Below are 18,301 nucleotides of genomic sequence, written 5' to 3' on the forward strand. Positions count from 1 at the left end.
GAGTGTAAGAGACAATGAGATAGTACCAGAGTGTAAGAGAGTACAAGAGATAGTACCAGAGTGTAAGAGACAATAAGAGATAGTACCAGAGTGTAAGAGACAATAAGAGAGTACAAGAGATAGTACCACAGTGTAAGAGAGTATAAGAGACAGTAGCAGAGTGTAAGAGAGTATAAGAGACAGTAGCAGAGTGTAAGAGAGTATAAGAGACAGTAGCAGAGTGTAAGTGAGTCTAAGAGACAGTAGCAGAGTGTAAGAGATAGTAGCAGAGTGTAAGAGAGTGTAAGAGACAGTAAGAGAGTGTAAGAGACAGTAGCAGAGTGTAAGAGAGTGTAGTAGAGTGTCATATACCGTCCTCTAGGATCACATAGTCCCGAATGAGCTCAGTATACTGTGAACGTCTCAGGGGATCTCTTCGCATAGACACCGTAAACCTGTGTAAGAGGCAGTAAGAGTATAAGAGAGTGTATGTGAGTATAAGAGATAGTAGCAGAGTGTAAGAGAGTGTAAGAGACAGTAGCAGAGTGTAAGGGAGTGTAAGAGACAGTAGCAGAGTGTAAAAGACAGTAACAGAGTGTAAGAGACAGTAACAGAGTGTAAGAAACAGTAACAGAGTATAGGAGACAGTAAGACAGTAGCAGAGTGTAAGAGACAGTAACAGAGTATAGGAGACAGTAAGAGAGAGTAGCAGAGTGTAAGAGAGTGTAAGAGTCAGTAGCAGAGTGTAAGAGAGTGTAAGAGACAGTAGCAGAGTGTAAAAGACAGTAACAGAGTGTAAGAGACAGTAACAGAGTATAGGAGACAGTAAGAGAGAGTAGTAGAGTGTAAGAGACAGTAGCAGAGTGTAAAAGACAGTAACAAAGTATAGGAGACAGTAAGAGAGAGTAGTAGAGTGTAAGAGACAGGAGCAGAGTGTAAAAGACAGTAGCAGAGTGTAAGAGACAGTAACAGGGTGTATGAGAGTGTAAGAGACTGTAGCAGAGTATAAAAGAGTATAACAGAGTGTATGAGAGTGTAACAGAGTATAGGAGACAGTAACAGAGTATGGGAGACAGTAAGAGACAGTAGTAGAGTGTAGTAGAGTGTTACAGAGTGTCACGTGGCATATACTGTCCTCTAGGATCACACAGTCCTGAATGATCTCAGTATACTGTGAACGTCTCAGGGGATCTCTTCGCATAGACACCGTAAACCTGTGTAAGAGACAGTAGCAGAGTGTAAGATAGTGTAACATAGTATAGGAGACAGTAACAGAGTGTAAGAGAGAATAGGAGCCAGTAAGAGAGTGTAAGAGACAGTAGCATAGTGTAAAAGACAGTAGCAGAGTGTAAAAGACAGTAACAGAGTGTAAGAGACAGTAACAGAGTATAGGAGACAGTAAGAGAGAGTAGCAGAGTGTAAGAGAGTGTAAGAGACAGTAGCAGAGTGTAAAAGAGTGTAGTAGAGTGTTAGAGTGTCACATACCGTCCTCTAGGATCACATAGTCCCGAATGATCTCAGTATACTGTGAACGTCTCAGGGGATCTCTTCGCATAGACACCGTAAACCTGTGTAAGAGGCAGAAAGAGTATAAGAGAGTGTAAGTGAGTTTAAGAGACAGTAGCAGAGTGTAAGAGATTGTAGCAGAGTGTAAGAGATTGTAGCAGAGTATAGGAGACAGTAAGAGAGAGTAGCAGAGTGTAAGAGAGTGTAAGAGACAGTATCAGAGTGTAAGAGAGTGTAGTAGAGTGTCACATACCGTCCTCTAGGATCACATAGTCCCGAATGATCTCAGTATACTGTGAACGTCTCAGGGGATCTCTTCGCATAGACACCGTAAACCTGTGTAAGAGACAGTAGCAGAGTGTAAGATAGTGTAACATAGTATAGGAGACAGTAACAGAGTGTAAGAGAGAATAGGAGCCAGTAAGAGAGTGTAAGAGACAGTAGCATAGTGTAAAAGACAGTAGCAGAGTGTAAAAGACAGTAACAGAGTATAGGAGACAGTAAGAGAGAGTAGCAGAGTGTAAGAGAGTGTAAGAGACAGTAGCAGAGTGTAAAAGAGTGTAGTAGAGTGTTAGAGTGTCACATACCGTCCTCTAGGATCACATAGTCCCGAATTATCTCAGTATACTGTGAACGTCTCAGGGGATCTCTTCGCATAGACACCGTAAACCTGTGTAAGAGGCAGAAAGAGTATAAGAGAGTGTAAGTGAGTTTAAGAGACAGTAGCAGAGTGTAAGAGATTGTAGCAGAGTGTAAGAGATTGTAGCAGAGTATAGGAGACAGTAAGAGAGAGTAGCAGAGTGTAAGAGAGTGTAAGAGACAGTATCAGAGTGTAAGAGAGTGTAGTAGAGTGTCACATACCGTCCTCTAGGATCACATAGTCCCGAATGATCTCAGTATACTGTGAACGTCTCAGGGGATCTCTTCGCATAGACACCGTAAACCTGTGTAAGAGGCAGAAAGAGTATAAGAGAGTGTAAGTGAGTTTAAGAGACAGTAGCAGAGTGTAAGAGATTGTAGCAGAGTGTAAGAGATTGTAGCAGAGTATAGGAGACAGTAAGAGAGAGTAGCAGAGTGTAAGAGAGTGTAAGAGACAGTATCAGAGTGTAAGAGAGTGTAGTAGAGTGTCACATACCGTCCTCTAGGATCACATAGTCCCGAATGATCTCAGTATACTGTGAACGTCTCAGGGGATCTCTTCGCATAGACACCGTAAACCTGTGTAAGAGGCAGAAAGAGTATAAGAGAGTGTAAGTGAGTTTAAGAGACAGTAGCAGAGTGTAAGAGATTGTAGCAGAGTGTAAGAGATTGTAGCAGAGTGTAAGAGGGTGTAAGAGACAGTAGCAGAGTGTAAGAGAGTATAAGAGATAGTACTAGAGTGTAAGAGACAATGAGATAGTACCAGAGTGTAAGAGTATAAGAGATAGTACCAGAGTGTAAGAGAGTATAAGAGATAGTACCAGAGTGTAAGAGACAATGAGATAGTACCAGAGTGTAAGAGAGTACAAGAGATAGTACCAGAGTGTAAGAGAGTACAAGAGATAGTACCAGAGTGTAAGAGACAATAAGAGAGTACAAGAGATAGTACCAGAGTGTAAGAGACAATAAGAGAGTATAAGAGATAGTACCAGAGTGTAAGAGACAATAAGAGAGTACAAGAGATAGTACCACAGTGTAAGAGAGTATAAGAGACAGTAGCAGAGTGTAAGAGACAATGAGATAGTACCAGAGTGTAAGAGAGTACAAGAGATAGTACCAGAGTGTAAGAGACAATAAGAGAGTACAAGAGATAGTACCAGAGTGTAAGAGACAATAAGAGAGTATAAGAGATAGTACCAGAGTGTAAGAGACAATAAGAGAGTACAAGAGATAGTACCACAGTGTAAGAGAGTATAAGAGACAGTAGCAGAGTGTAAGAGAGTGTAAGAGACAGTAGCAGAGTGTAAGAGAGTATAAGAGACAGTAAAAGAGTGTAAGAGACAGTAGCAGAGTGTAAGAGAGTGTAGTAGAGTATCACATACCGTCCTCTAGGATCACATAGTCCCGAATTATCTCAGTATACTGTGAACGTCTCAGGGGATCTCTTCGCATAGACACAGTAAACCTGTGTAAGAGGCAGTAAGAGTATAAGAGAGTGTAAGTGAGTCTAAGAGATAGTAGCAGAGTGTAAGAGAGTGTAAGAGACAGTAGCAGAGTGTAAAAGACAGTAACAGAGTGTAAGAGACAGTAACAGAGTGTAAGAGACAGTAACAGAGTATAGGAGACAGTAAGAGAGAGTAGCAGAGTGTAAGAGAGTGTAAGAGACAGTAGCATAGTGTAAAAGACAGTAACAAAGTATAGGAGACAGTAAGACAGTAGCAGAGTGTAAGAGACAGTAGCAGAGTGTAAGAGACAGTAGCAGAGTGTAAAAGACAGTAGCAGAGTATAGGAGACAGTAAGAGAGAGTAGCAGAGTGTAAGAGACAGTAGCAGAGTGTAAGAGAGTGTAAGAGACAATAGCAGAGTGTAAAAGACAGTAACAGAGTGTAAGAGACAGTAGCAGAGTGTAAAAGACAGTAATAAAGTATAGGAGACAGTAAGACAGTAGCAGAGTGTAAGAGACAGTAGCAGAGTGTAAAAGACAGTAGCAGAGTGTAAGAGTGTAAGAGACAGTAACAGGGTGTATGAGAGTGTAAGAGACTGTAGCAGAGTGTAAAAGAGTATAACAGAGTGTACGAGAGTGTAACAGAGTATAGGAGACAGTAACAGAGTATAGGAGACAGTAAGAGACAGTAGTAGAGTGTTACAGAGTGTCACATGGCATATACTGTCCTCTAGGATCACATAGTCCCGAATGATCTCAGTATACTGTGAACGTCTCAGGGGATCTCTTCGCATAGACACCGTAAACCTGTGTAAGAGATAGTAGAAGAGAGTAAGAGAGTAACAGAGTGTAAAAGAGTGTAAGAGAGTATAAGAGACAGTAGCAGAGTGTAAAAGACAGTAACAGAGTGTAAGAGACAGTAACAGAGTATAGGAGACAGTAAGAGAGAGTAGCAGAGTGTAAGAGAGTGTAAGAGACAGTAGCAGAGTGTAGTAGAGTGTAAGAGTGTCACATACTGTCCTCTAGGATCACATAGTCCCGAACGATCTCAGTATACTGTGAACGTCTCAGGGGATCTCTTCGCATTGACACCGTAAACCTGTGTAAGAGGCAGTAAGAGTATAAGAGAGTGTAAGTGAGTCTAAGAGACAGTAGCAGAGTGTAAGAGAAAGTAGCAGAGTGTAAGAGAGTGTAAGAGACAGTAGCAGAGTGTAAGTGAGTATAAGAGACAGTAGCAGAGTGTAAGAGAGCATAAGAGATAGTAAGAGAGTATAAGAGACTGCAGCAGAGTGTAAGAGAGTGTAAGAGAGTATAAGAGACAGTAGCAGAGTGTAAGAGAGTATAAGAGACAGTAAGAGAGTGTAAGAGACTGCAGCAGAGTGTAAGAGAGTGTAAGAGATGTCAATGTTATCTTCCTCAGACGTCTTCTAACTCCCTCAAACACCAGACACGTCTTCTCTCTCCCTCACACACCAGACACGTCTTCTCTCTCCCTCATACACCAGACACGTCTTCTCTCTCCCTCATACACCAGACACGTATTCTCTCTCCCTCATACACCAGACACGTCTTCTCTCTTGCTCATACACCAAACACGCCTTCTCTCTCTCTCATACACCAGACACGTCTTTTCTTTCATACCCCAGACATGTATTCTCTCTCCCTCATACACCAGACACGTCTTATCTCTCCCTCATACACCAGACACGTCTTCTTTCTCATACACCAGACATGTCTTCTCTCTCCCTCATACACAAGACACGTCTTCTCTCTCCCTCATACACCAGACACTTCAACTCTATCCCTCATACACCAGACACGTCTTCTCGCTCCCTCATACACCAGACACGTTGTCTCGCTCCCTCATACACCAGTCACTTCTTCTCTCGTCCTCATACACCAGACACGTCTTCTCTCTCCCTCATAAACCACACACGTCTTCTCTCTCCCTCATAAACCACACGTCTTCTCTCTCCCTCATACACCAGACACGTCTTCTCTCTCCCTCGTACACCACACACTTCAACTCTATCCCTCATACACCAGACACGTCGTCTCGCTCCCTCATACACCAGACACGTCGTCTCGCTCCCTCATACACCAGACACGTCGTCTCGCTCCCTCATACACCAGACACGTCTTCTCTCTCCCTCATACACAAGACATGTCTTCTTTCTCTCCCTCATACACCACACATCTTCTCTCTCCCTCATACACCAGACACGTCTTCTCTCTCCTTCATACACCAGACATGTCTTCTCTCTCCCTCATACATCAGACAGCTCTTCTCTCTCATACATCAGACACATCTTCTCTCTCATACACAAGACACGTCTTCTCTCTCGCTCATACACAAGACACGTCTTCTCTCTCCCTCATACACCAGACACGTCTTCTCTCTCCCTCATACACCAGACACGTCTTCTCTCTCCCTCATACACCAGACACGTCTTCTCTCTCCCTCATACATCAGACACGTCTTCTCTTTCCCTCATACACCACACACGTCGTCTCGCTCCCTCATACACCAGACATGTCTTCTCTCTCCCACATACACCAGACACATCTGCTCTCTCCCTCATACACCAGACACTTCAACTCTATCCCTCATACACCAGACACGTCTTCTCTCTCCCTCATACACCAGACACGTCTTTTCTCTCCCTCTTACACCAGACACTTCTTCTAACTCCCTCATAAATGAGACATGTGTTCTGTCTCCCTTATAGACCGGCACTAACAATCTTACTACCTTAGCAGTGATCCACCTGAATGATCAAAGTCTGACATCTCAAACACTTTTCGTGACACAGAGTATTCCAATTTACCTCTGGATTGATGAATAAATATCCATCAACTTCTCTGAGACCTCTTTAAGCAACTGGTCAGCCACCGGCCGACATGGTCAACCTATAACCCATTGCGGGTCAATAGTGAAGTGCATTAATGACCATGAAATGCGTGTGTTATTCGAGCCATGGAACTCACCTGGGTATTTGAGAGACGGCGGAATAGTGTTTTGTATCCCATTCATCTTCATCCAGCACAACGACCTACCCAATCTCTGCTGATGACTACCCGGCTGTTTCAAACAAGAAAAAGGGGTAAGACATTCACTAAATACGTCTGCATTAGCGCCCATCTGTATTTTTAATCATTTGTCCTACATTCTGCCGTCAGGAACTGTACAAGATACGATGAGCATGCGCTGCCGGAGAATTAACTAGGACTAATTTCCAATACGTCCCTCCTGTTTAGTTCAGTTAAGCTAAAGATTATTCATTCGCTGTTGCTGCTCACTTTCACTTGGCGGCGTTTGCCAGGAGGGATTTTTGGATGTAAACTCATTGTGCAGATTTAAAGCGATCTAATAAATATCAACTCTTATATTTTACATGTCATTAGCCTACTTAAAAAATTTTTAAAAAATAAGAGTGTGCACGGGCGTCTGTCCTTGGCAAGGAGATTCATTATTTTTTCCTTTGTTCCGATCTCTCGTAGGCTTAATTTATTCATTCATTTTATGTACAAATCTAAAATTCATATAAAAAATGGCGTGTCTAGAACAACCTTTATCTTACAGCTGCCATTCGCTGTGGGCCTCTATAATCAATTAAAAAACAAACATTATTCCTGCCTCTTTATCAAGAGAACGTATGTATAACCAAACTGATGTTCATGGGGTGGGGGGGGATAGGAAGGGTTATTAAAGACTTGGTGACAAGAAGCAAATTAGATTTCTGAGCCAAAACATGTAAAATAATGCATCTGGGACAGAGAACGTAAAGATATAATAGGTACAACAATGGTCACAACAGCAGAGAAAGAGACTATTGAGGCTACTCACTTACAGGATGCAGACGCTGATGTCTTTGTGAGCTCCTCGGTGCGGGTTATCATTTTGATCACCAATGGTTATGGTTAAGGTGTTTGTGGTGGCCCTAGGCGGGTTCCCGCTGTACGTGATTATCACTGGAAGATAAAAAGCCCTCTCTATCTCTCGGTCAAAGGGCCTCAGAGTCTCAATAGAGGCCGTGCTGTTTCCGTGGGCAATTAGCATGAATGTTGAAGAATTCTGATGGTCATTTGGCAAAGTAAAAGTAAATGGGGCTCCGTTCTCTGCAGTATCTCGTTGACATGGACCGTCTGAGGCCAGACTGCGTTTTCCCAAACAATAGGTTTGTATGGAGCAGCCAATGCTGGCCCGTTGTCGTTAACATCCAGAAGGTCTATAAAGACAGTTGTGCTTCCTGTTTGAGCTGGAGTACCCTGGTCTGAGGCTACAATCACCGGGTGGTATATGGAAGTCACCTCACGGTCTAGGGCTTTCGCCACTTCAGAAGTCAGAAGCTGTGACATGCGTAACGGTAGAGCCCACAGCTATATTTTCCAAGAAAGGGGGTACTTGCAAAACGGATGGAATGAAAACCGGAGCGTGGTCATTGCAGTCCTGTAACTCGATCAGGCAGTGGGAAACCGAAGAAAAATCACAGTCCCGGACCTCGATGGCAAGGTTAAATCTCTGTTCCTCAGGGATCTCATAATCCAGCTTCTTATTAAGTTTAATTATCGCATGTTTATCCTTTTGGTTGCTTTCAATAGTGAATGTGTGGCCTGGGTCTCCTCCAACGATGCTGAATGACAATAAAGCGTTTTCTCCGTCATCTTCATCTACTGCCACCACCTGAAGGATGTTAGCGTTGATTTCACTTGTCTCCCAGATGGTAGCATGCCACGTATCCTGGGTGAACACCGGAGCGTGATCGTTGATATCTAGAACATGAATAGTTGCCGTACCGGTGGAACTCATTCCTCCGCCGTCTTCAACTTCTATAAGAAGAAAGTAAGTATCTGTCTCTTCACGGTCTAGGTTCCCGAGGGCTGTATAAATAACACCGGTGGTGGAGTCTATGCCGAAGATGCTTAAGTCAGAATAACATTGGAACCCTTGGTTTTATCATCTAGATCAACTGCACTCATCTCCATGCCGGACGCGTTGGCAGGAGCGTTTTCCAGCACATCTCCACTGCAGGTGTTTCTCTCGCGGATGAAATGAGGTACGTGGTCATTCACATCATCAACATAAATGATGACATCAGCAAACCCTGTGAGGCTATCTCCTCCTTCATCTGTGGGAAGAACCACAAACCTCCAGAGTGTGTGTTCCTCGCGATCCAGAGGATTTTGGCCAAATATTCCTCCTGTCCTTTTACCTATGGTAAAAACATTTTTGGCTCCGCTTCCATACAGAGAATACTTCATGGTTTCTTGTTCTCGGTCATCTGGGTCTACAGCAGAAACATTGACATACAAACATGTTCAAAGTACAAGAGACAAGTGGTGTAGACAGGGATACCTGCAGTACCAAAACCGGTAAGTGTGACAGTTCTACCATTAAGTGACCTTGGTACTCGTTCTGCAAGAAAACCGGAGCCTCATCATTTTTGTTCAACGCGCATAATCTTCCCACTTCCCGTCCGACGCCAGCACAGTGAGTTCATAGACCCGCGCCAACACGTAATTCAGTGGTTGGAAAATGAAAACAGTGCCTTTTTCTGGGCCTACATTCAGGGCTCCCCCGTTATTCCCAGCTGTATTCTGATAGCGGATCTTCGCATTCATACCTGTAACATAAACCTTCCGAGAGCTTCTACCAAACCTTTAAACGGAAACGACTTGTATGTCGAGTCAAATGAATGATCCGCATTACTGATAAGCACAGGTATGAGATATTACTAGTTACTGATAATTCCTATCCATATGGTATAGCCCTGTCCTACGGATTGGTATGGCCCTGTCCTAAGGAATGATATGCCCCTGTCCTACGGATTGGTATGCCCCTGCCCTACGGATTGGTATGCCCCTGCCCTACGGATTGGTATGGCCCTGCCCTACGGATTGGTATGGCCCTGCCCTACGGATTGGTATGGCCCTGTCCTACGGATTGATATGCCCCTGTCCTACGGATTGGTATGCCCCTGTCCTACGGATTGGTACGGCCCTGTCCTATGGATTGGTATGGTCATAAAGCACTTTCTTTTACATGTGCAAGTTACAGGAATATACGCTATGGTTAGAAGGACCAGGGATATCTGAAGAACATGCATCAATGGGTGCAGATTTTATAAGTTGGTACCGCATTAAGTATACCCAGGAACACAGAGCTATAGGAGTCAGAGTGTGCGTGTGATGAGATTTCACGTATGAACTCACCTCTCCATTCAGTGCGAGATCTTGGTCAGATGCTGGAGCACAAATGCAGACACCTGGAGCACAAATGTTCCCAATTCAAGCCCTTCAAGGGCACATTGTCATTCACATCTGCAATATAAACAAGTCTGGCTTCACATTTGCTGTTCTAGCAGCGCAGGCACAGAATTGATTTTACCCGAGGTTCTACCTGTAATGTTAATGTACACCGTAGTGAAGGCAGCCAATGGCACAGCAGCAACGGTCTGAGCTCGGATCTTCAGGATAAAAGTCCCGGTTGTTTCATAATCTAAAGGTTCAGCTACAAGAACGGAGGCAGAGCCTTCTTCTCGATTTACCGTCAGGTATAAACAAACGGGCATCTTAGTCGCCGGGACCAATCCTTCCTCTAAACTGTACGTCACGCGAGGGTCTCTCAGCAGTGAGGAAGCTTTAACGGCAGAACATTATGTAATTAACAGTGAATTACAGTAAAAAGAAGCCCTCAACAGCAGGATGGTCTCCATAACCCATTCCCTCTCACTAGTTTCACATCAGGCCTAACGGGAAGCAGGTGTCTAGATGGGTACGATCCCTGGTAGCCGGGCATGAGGGAGAAATCCATATTCAAATGAGATCATTGACCAATGGGTGGATGCCTTCTATGAATCCTACCAATGGCTGGAAGCATTGTACAGTTCCCACCAACGGGTGGAAAAATTCTAATGGTTTCCAGGTCAGAGGTCATGTCATACCACAACAGGCGTGTCTCTCATGGTACTTTCTGGAATCACCAGTTCATATCTTTCTTTTTCCAGACCGGAGGCTGATTCTGAGCATTCTGAGGTAAAGACAAAAAAAATTACACGAACGTGAGAAATTAATTACATTCACTTAAACCTTCTGCATTCAGCAACCTGCCCGACCGTGTGTTTATAGAGGCCAGTCACAGTCTGAAGGTCTCGCACAAAGAAAAGACAAAACAACCCCAAAAATGCTCTCCCAATTGATTAAAAAGCTTTAAGCGACAGATGGTTGAGGAGTTTCATGCACCACTCACATACTCAAAGTGTTAATTAGTTGTATGGTACTTGTCTAAGAGGGTTTTTCATTCTATTGCCCAACCAATTTCCAATTGCAGAGCTACCCAGAGGCACGTATCAAAAAACCAAAACAAACAAGAAAAAAAAGACAGTGGACGATTCCCAGCAATCATATTGTATAAAGGGATCTGGGGTCAGAAGGCAACCCCACGATATTTTAATTTCACTTGTTGAAATGTAAGTTGGTTCTTTAAACATGGCATGTAAACGCTTGCTTCTTTACCCGAGGTATTGGCTGACGAACATAAAGCCATTCCGTAGAGGTGTTAATGCTGAAGGCCACTGGTTCCTCTCCAGAGTACCTGATCGTTCCATTCACGCCATATTCGTCATCACGGGCCGCAAAGCGGAGGAAGCTGGTTCCCACGGCAGCATCTTCTCTCAGGAAATCTGGGACAAGAATGGAAACATTTTTTATTGTTTGCTGTCCACTGGGGTCCCAAATACCCCATGGGCGAGCTGGCCAAGCTCTTGTGGACCAGCAGATCTAGGAAGACTCTTAACGCTGAATTCCACTTAAAGCTATAATTAGAAGAGGACAGAAGAACATGATGGGGACTTGGTGCTTGTAGACATCTCATACTCTACCCACGGAGACTCAATTACATTCGTAGTGGTTGTTCTCAAAGCTGGGGTCGTTGTCATTTTGGTCCTGGATCTGTATGTTGATCTGGCACAGCCCTATGAGAGGCTCGGCCGCCTGGTCTGTGGCTTTGATGGCGACGGGGAACTCTTTCTGCTTCTCCCGATCAAAGCTCTGAAGGGTTGTCAGGACTCCTGCGTGGGAAACGTGTTAAAGAAAGCACGGAAACGATGTGACTAACAATTCCTGCTATAATACAGAAAAACATTTTCTCATAAGCTTTTGAGAAAAAAAGCTTGGCTGATTAACATGACCTACAACCATGGTTAAAACCTGCATCGCCAAGCCTATCTGACGCACTGGTTTTAACAGAATCAAATGAAGCTCCATGATGTCACCTATGGCTGTTGACCCTGGGGTAGAAGGGTAGAAGCGTATACACCAATCCATCAAAAAGAATATTAAAAACCTAGAACACAAATACACTGGGAGGAAAGTGTGTCCTCGGTCACCGGGCCGCAGCCCTACTCTCCATACAATGTTTAAAGGGCTTTAAGGTATAGGAGGCTGTGGCACCTGTGTCCGGATGGATGCTGAATGCAGGAAGAGAGCCCTCGCGATGAACGATCCCGTACTTCACTTGACAGTTGACGCCAACGTCTGCGTCTTTTGCCTCCACCTGCAGCACAAACGTTCCTGGGGGCTGGTTCTCCAGGACTACGGCGTGGTGACGGTGACGGTACTGGGCACACTGGAAATAACGTTAAATCCACACATTTGTGTTAGGATCTGGAGTCAAGGACAGTACTAATACGGCTTTAGTTCGTTGGCGTTCAGTAAGGGATTATTCTCCTAAGCGGTTTTCTGGAGTTTGACTTAATGTATGAGGTACCTGATGGAAGAGGGGCTGAATTTTCTTCCTAAGGTAGCAGAATATGCAAGAAATAGTAGGTATCTGTAAAAAGCATCAGTGTTATTTTACATAAGAAAGCTCCACGTACCTTTCTCGGAGCCAATAATAAAGTTTCCTTCTCCATTTCCTTCCGAAATGTTGTAAGTCACCTGATCTCCATCTGGATCAAAGGCATGTACGGTGGCAACCAGGGTGTCGGGAGCCGCTTCCTCCGATACAAACGTTCTGTATCTGGAAAACAGTCCCCAGAGTACATAATCAAGTTCCTCCGCAGAGAAACGCTCCCATAGAACCATTCAGTCTTCTGAGCCGAAAACTCATCCCAGCCTGGCAAACCCCTTGTGAGACGTTATAGAATAAAGTCTATGCAGTCGCCTTTCATTTATGGATCGTATTGGGACAAACTCTCGAGCCTTCGTTGGGAGAGACATGATGATGCGCAATGTATTACAACGCATTGAGTTATGGGAGTGAAGCTGATACACTGGCTACAGTATTTTACGCCATAAAGAAAAAAGACCGAACCGTGACCTTCTCCCTGGCAGAGACGTAATAGACATCTATGGCCGGCTTTAAAACGTAAAGCGCTCTCGTCTCCAAAGAATCGCGGGAATTACAGACATGTCATCGATGATAATAGGTTAAGAAAGAAAAAAAAAAATTGCATTACTTTATGATAAATGAATTTGTGCAAGCGGAAGAAATATGAAATGAGAAAACCCTGAATGAGAAAAAAGGGTTACCAACGGCCATTACGCGGAGACGTCTGTTCTGTCCGGATCGTACGGCTGCAATTCCAAGGAGACTGGAGAGGAAATTATTTGGGAATCCCTCGTTTAATGCACCAGGCTGGAGGGACGCTAACGCTGCTCGATAGCAAATTATAGCCCAAGGCCCCTGTCTTTGCCTCCGGTCTAACGAGTTTTAAAGCTATAAAATGACGAGGGGGAGAAAGATTGGAGTTTGGAACACTTCGCGGGAAGGTCTCGCAAGACAAAGGAGGCTTTAAAGAATAAAAGTAGGGCAACAATGTGTCGGTCACAGAACGTCTACGTTTGTGATGGGGGAGAAGAAGGGAGAGAAGAAAGGATTCCGGCAATACACCGACAAAATGGACAAAACAAACTTTGGCCCCTCGAGACGCCTCTCTTTAAACGACCATCTCACGCTCAATAAACTGACTAATGGCCAATCAGGACTAAGCACGGCAGAGGTAGACCGAGTGCAACTTACAGGACAGCAGAAACGGCATATGCCTCGCAGAGCGCGTGCACCATTACCCCGGCCTGCGGGGGGCAGCAGGCCCGGACTGGCCATCGGGCACACCGGGCATTTGCCCGGTGGGCCGGGCCACGGCAGGGCCGCATTGACTTTAGGGGCTGATGGAGCTGCAGCTCCAGGCCCCTAACCTACCTACGGCCGCAGTAACGCAGGGCATAAGGGGCACCTGCCCCTTAAGCCCGCCGCAACTGCGACCGGGTCCGCCACTCTAAGGGGCCGGGAAGTCCCCACCAAGGCCGGCCTTACGGGTCTGCGGCCGCACAGGGTTTAAATTAAAACATCGGGGGGTTTTTTAACTTTATTTAACATCCTCCATGTTAAATAAAGTTTTTTTTTAACTTTATTTAACATGGAGGATGTTAAATAAAGTTGAAAAAAAAAACCCCGATGTTTTAATTTAAACCCTGTGCGGCCACAGACCCCTAAGGCCGGCCCTGGTGGGGACTTCCCGGCCTCTTAGAGCAGGGCGCCACACTCCAGGGGGCGCGACGGGGGGCGGTCCGCACCGGGTGCCGCCAATTTGAGAAGACAGAAGAACTGAAGAAGAGGAGCGAAGAGGAGGAAAAGGAGCTGTAAGGAGAAAAGAGGAAAGGTAGGAAAACATTCAGTGAGAGTGGATTGGTGTATATATGTGTGGATTAGTATATATGTGTTGATTAGTATATATGTGTGGATTGGTGTATGTGTGTGGATTGGTGTATGTGTGTGGATTGGTATATATGTGTGTGGATTGGTATATATGTGTGGATTAGTGTATATATGTGTGGATTAGTGTATATATGTGTGGATTGGTATATATGTGTGGATTGGTATATGTGTGAGGATTGATATATGTGTGTGGATTGGTATATGTGTGTGGATTGGTATATGTGTGTGGATTGGTATACGTGTGGATTGGTATACGTGTGGATTGGTATACGTGTGGATTGGTATACGTGTGGATTGGTATATATGTGTGGATTGGTATATATGTGTGGATTGGTATATATGTGTGGATTGGTATAGGTGTGGATTAGTGGATTGGTGTATACGTGTGGATTGGTATATATGTGTGGATTGGTATATATGTGTGGATTGGTATACGTGTGGATTGGTGTATGTGTGGATTGGTGTATATGTGTGGATTGGTATATATGTGTGGATTGGTATATATGTGTGGATTGGTATAGGTGTGGATTGGTATATACGTGTGGATTGGTAAGTGTGTGAGAGTGATGGGTGTTATGCTGTACCATTTCCAATGTCTTTTTCATGATCTAATAATGCTCTAAAAGTACATCATAACTCCCATCACTCTATACTGTTCCATACAGTGGCAGAGCTGGGAGGCAGAGGCCTTGCACCCCCACCACAGGACTCCTGAAAGGTAAGTGAACTTCAAAGAGGGAGAGGGTAGATAGTTAGGAGGGGGTAGTTGCGGCAGGCTTAAGGGGCTCTGCGTTAATGCGGCCATATAGTACCAGTCAGTCCAGTCCTGACTGGACCTATTTTAAGGTGGGGGCCTGGAGCTGCAGCTCCATCAGCCCCTAAGTCAATCCTGCCCTGGCACAGGCGCGGTCGCTGTTGCTGCTTCCTCCGGCAACAAGGTAAGTAGGGTGAGGGAGGGGGGTGCAGTGAGAAGGGGCAGAGGGGGGTTAGATAGTGAGAAAGGGGGAGAGGGGATAGATAGAGGCGGTACATATTGAGAAGTGGGGAAGGGGGTTACATAGTGAAAAGGGGGAACATAGTGAGAAGGGGCAGATAAGATGAAGAGAGGGGCTAGTGTGAATGCGTATGAGAATGAATGAATAAATGTGTGGATGAATTGTGTGAATGCGTATGACAATGAATTCATGTGAGGATGAATTGCTTGAATGATTTGTGAGACTGCATTAATGAATGTGTTAATGATTTGTGTGAATGATTTAATGCAAAGATGGTACGGGTGGGCTTTAACAATAAATAAATAAATAAATATGGGCTGCTCAGGCTTAAATGCCCGGGCCTATTTTTTGTCCCAGTCCGGGCCTGGGGGGCAGTATAGATCACGACATTCAGCGTGGCTGTTAATTACCAGACAACACTATCCCTCTTCTAAATTGATCGCCTAGCATTGTATTGCCCTCTCCTTCGGAAGTGAAGCTTGGAAAATTGCCCAAAGTTTAACAGTTGGGAAAGATTATACATACATACACACACACATATACACTCGTATACACACACACACACATACATACATACATACACACACACACACATATACATACATATGTATTCACACACATACACACACACATACATACATACATACATACATACATATACATACATACTCTGAGTACCTCATCCCATGGATGACATCTTTCAGACTGATGCCGGAAGCTATATTATACTATATATTATACGGTTTCAACCGGTTAAGGCGCTAAGCTGCATCTAAGCGAATAATAAAATTCTAACTCCTCCAGTGATATACTGATAGATCCTCTTCTCAGCCGCTATCTCCTAATATACCAATTTATAGCGAGAGTTATCACCTGAAGAGTGCATTCTATCTCGTGGGGCGTACAGGTAGAGAGCTATAAGACCCCCCCACACCAGCAAGGACTATCACATTAGCCTTGTAAGAGAGCGGCTGCCGCAGGCACCGTTTCAGGTACGTTATCCTTGCTATAGATTTTCTGCTGAAATTCCGGCTTGCAGGCATTAACCAACCGCCAGATTCCAACCGCCACCTGCAAGATATTTAATGAGAAAAATATTCAATCTGCATAAAATAGCAATGCATCCAAATGTATATCACGCGTACGGAGACATCTCAAGCCACGTCTCGTGCCGGGGGGCGTTCTCCCCAAACACGTGCGTAATCGTTGCACGTCCTGGCACACGAGCGTACGTCTTTCTGATGCATAAATTCCGCTATGTGCTTTCGCTATTTTATCTCCTTCTGGGCTAGAAAGAGTCTCCTACCATCTGCGCAGGCATTCGCGAGCCTCTCTGTGCAGCAATCTAATTAAAATACATAGGAACATTATGGAAGAACATTATAGGCGCTCTGTTTCCTGACCTATACACTTCATTAAAACATAATGACTACCTGGCTACATAACAGCGTACATTGCGGCTTCCTAAGTCAGTGATCATGAGTGGCTCATGAGTTCAAAAATAAACATCTCCTGTTTCATATACCAAAAGACTGTAAGCTCTTCAGGGCAGGGAATTAAACCCATAGCTGTGTTTTTAATAAACTCCCTATTGAGAAGTTGTACAGAGACGTATACAGAGAAATACTCCTAGACCCCGTCCACAGTCTGTTGGGCTACCTGCACGGTGCTCTTCAGGTCCGTCGGCTTTTCGGTAGCGGTAACTCCCAACAGAAACTGGTGCGGGTCACTCTCAAAATCTACAGCCCTGATGAGCGTCACCACGCCAGTGATCCGGTCAACGGAGAACAAGCTTTGGGGATCTGCAACCATGCCGTGCTCAGGGGATTGCTTTGATGTGATATCGCGGATACGGTCACCAACCTAGAAGATGGAGAACAGGTCAATCCATCACGGGCAGTGGCTCCAAAACCAAAGAGACCATTGAATGGCGACTTACGTGCTTCCCGGGGCAGCGCTTTCTGGAACGTGTATGGTGTATGAAGCTTGTTTAAATTGTGAGGGTCTGACACCGGCGATCACAGACACGACAGCCGGGGAACCTCTCATCCCAAGCTTATCAGTGGCCTGCACGTTGAGCAGATAATCCTGACCTTCCTGTAGACTCTGGTTAGTTGTCCGTAACCAACCTGTGCTACGGTCAACGACAAATCTGTCTTCTCCACCTGGAAAGCCAATAGATGTCATAAAAATGTACATCAAATCCTCAAGCAAGAACACTCTCGCCCCAATGCCAAATTAAAAACCCTACAGGGGCTTGCAGAAAAGGTTCTGGGATACCCACCAGAAATCGCGCACACATCTGCTCTCCATCACAGCATGTCCTCTACTAAACCCAAATAGAAATTTGTAGGAGAGAGGAACGCGTCGGGATCATATACATTGTGTATATGGAATTATTACCTTCCAATAAGAAATACTCCACTTCTCCGCTCATGCCTTCGTCTTTATCCATAGCATGTAGCTTATACACGCGTGTTCCCGGGCCAGCAGAAGGTAACACCGCAGCCAGGAAAGGCGAGGGCTCCATTGTCCACTCTGGGCTCTGGTCATTAACGTCCACCACGGACGTTAATCCTTGGTAATAGTATCCAGTCCCCAGAAATGTTAATTGATTTAAATTCCCCCCAAAGCAATTATTATTATTGTTGTTCACGAGATCAGACAAGCGGTGTGCGGGGACCCAAGAGCGAGGACTGGATCATGGCCTATGGCTCCAGCTACATACATCTAGAAAATCACATTGCCCCCGGGCTACCACGAGCTATGGATCCAGCCGTCCTTTCCCCTTTAAATGAGCCGATTTCTGCGCAAACGTCTCCAGCGGAAAATCACGCGATGCGTGGGATTAGGGGCTCTGACAAGGATCCCACAATCTGATGCGTGGGGTTAGGGGATCTGACAGGGGTCCCGCAATCTGATGCGTGGGGTTAGGGGATCTGACAAGGACCACACAATCTGATGCGTGGGGTTAGGGGCTCTGACAAGGGCCACACAATCTGATGCGAGGGGTTAGGGGCTC

General features: G+C 45.0%; 1 long non-coding RNA gene and 1 pseudogene across 1 annotated transcript; both read right to left on the bottom strand.

The window, feature by feature from the left end:
• Window positions 1–7,338: 7,338 nt before the first annotated feature.
• Window positions 7,339–17,091, bottom strand: LOC128504306 (putative neural-cadherin 2; annotated as a pseudogene).
• An 11-nt stretch (window positions 17,092–17,102) lies between these two features.
• LOC128504912 (uncharacterized) lies at window positions 17,103–17,713 on the bottom strand. The gene is made up of 3 exons (XR_008355504.1): window positions 17,683–17,713; window positions 17,428–17,444; window positions 17,103–17,142 (listed from the first exon to the last, which is right to left on the bottom strand). It is a non-coding gene; the product is annotated as an uncharacterized LOC128504912 (long non-coding RNA).
• Between the last annotated feature and the right edge of the window lie 588 nt (window positions 17,714–18,301).

Source organism: Spea bombifrons, chromosome 9, assembly GCF_027358695.1.
Source record: "Spea bombifrons isolate aSpeBom1 chromosome 9, aSpeBom1.2.pri, whole genome shotgun sequence".
Lineage (NCBI taxonomy): Eukaryota > Metazoa > Chordata > Amphibia > Anura > Pelobatidae > Spea > Spea bombifrons.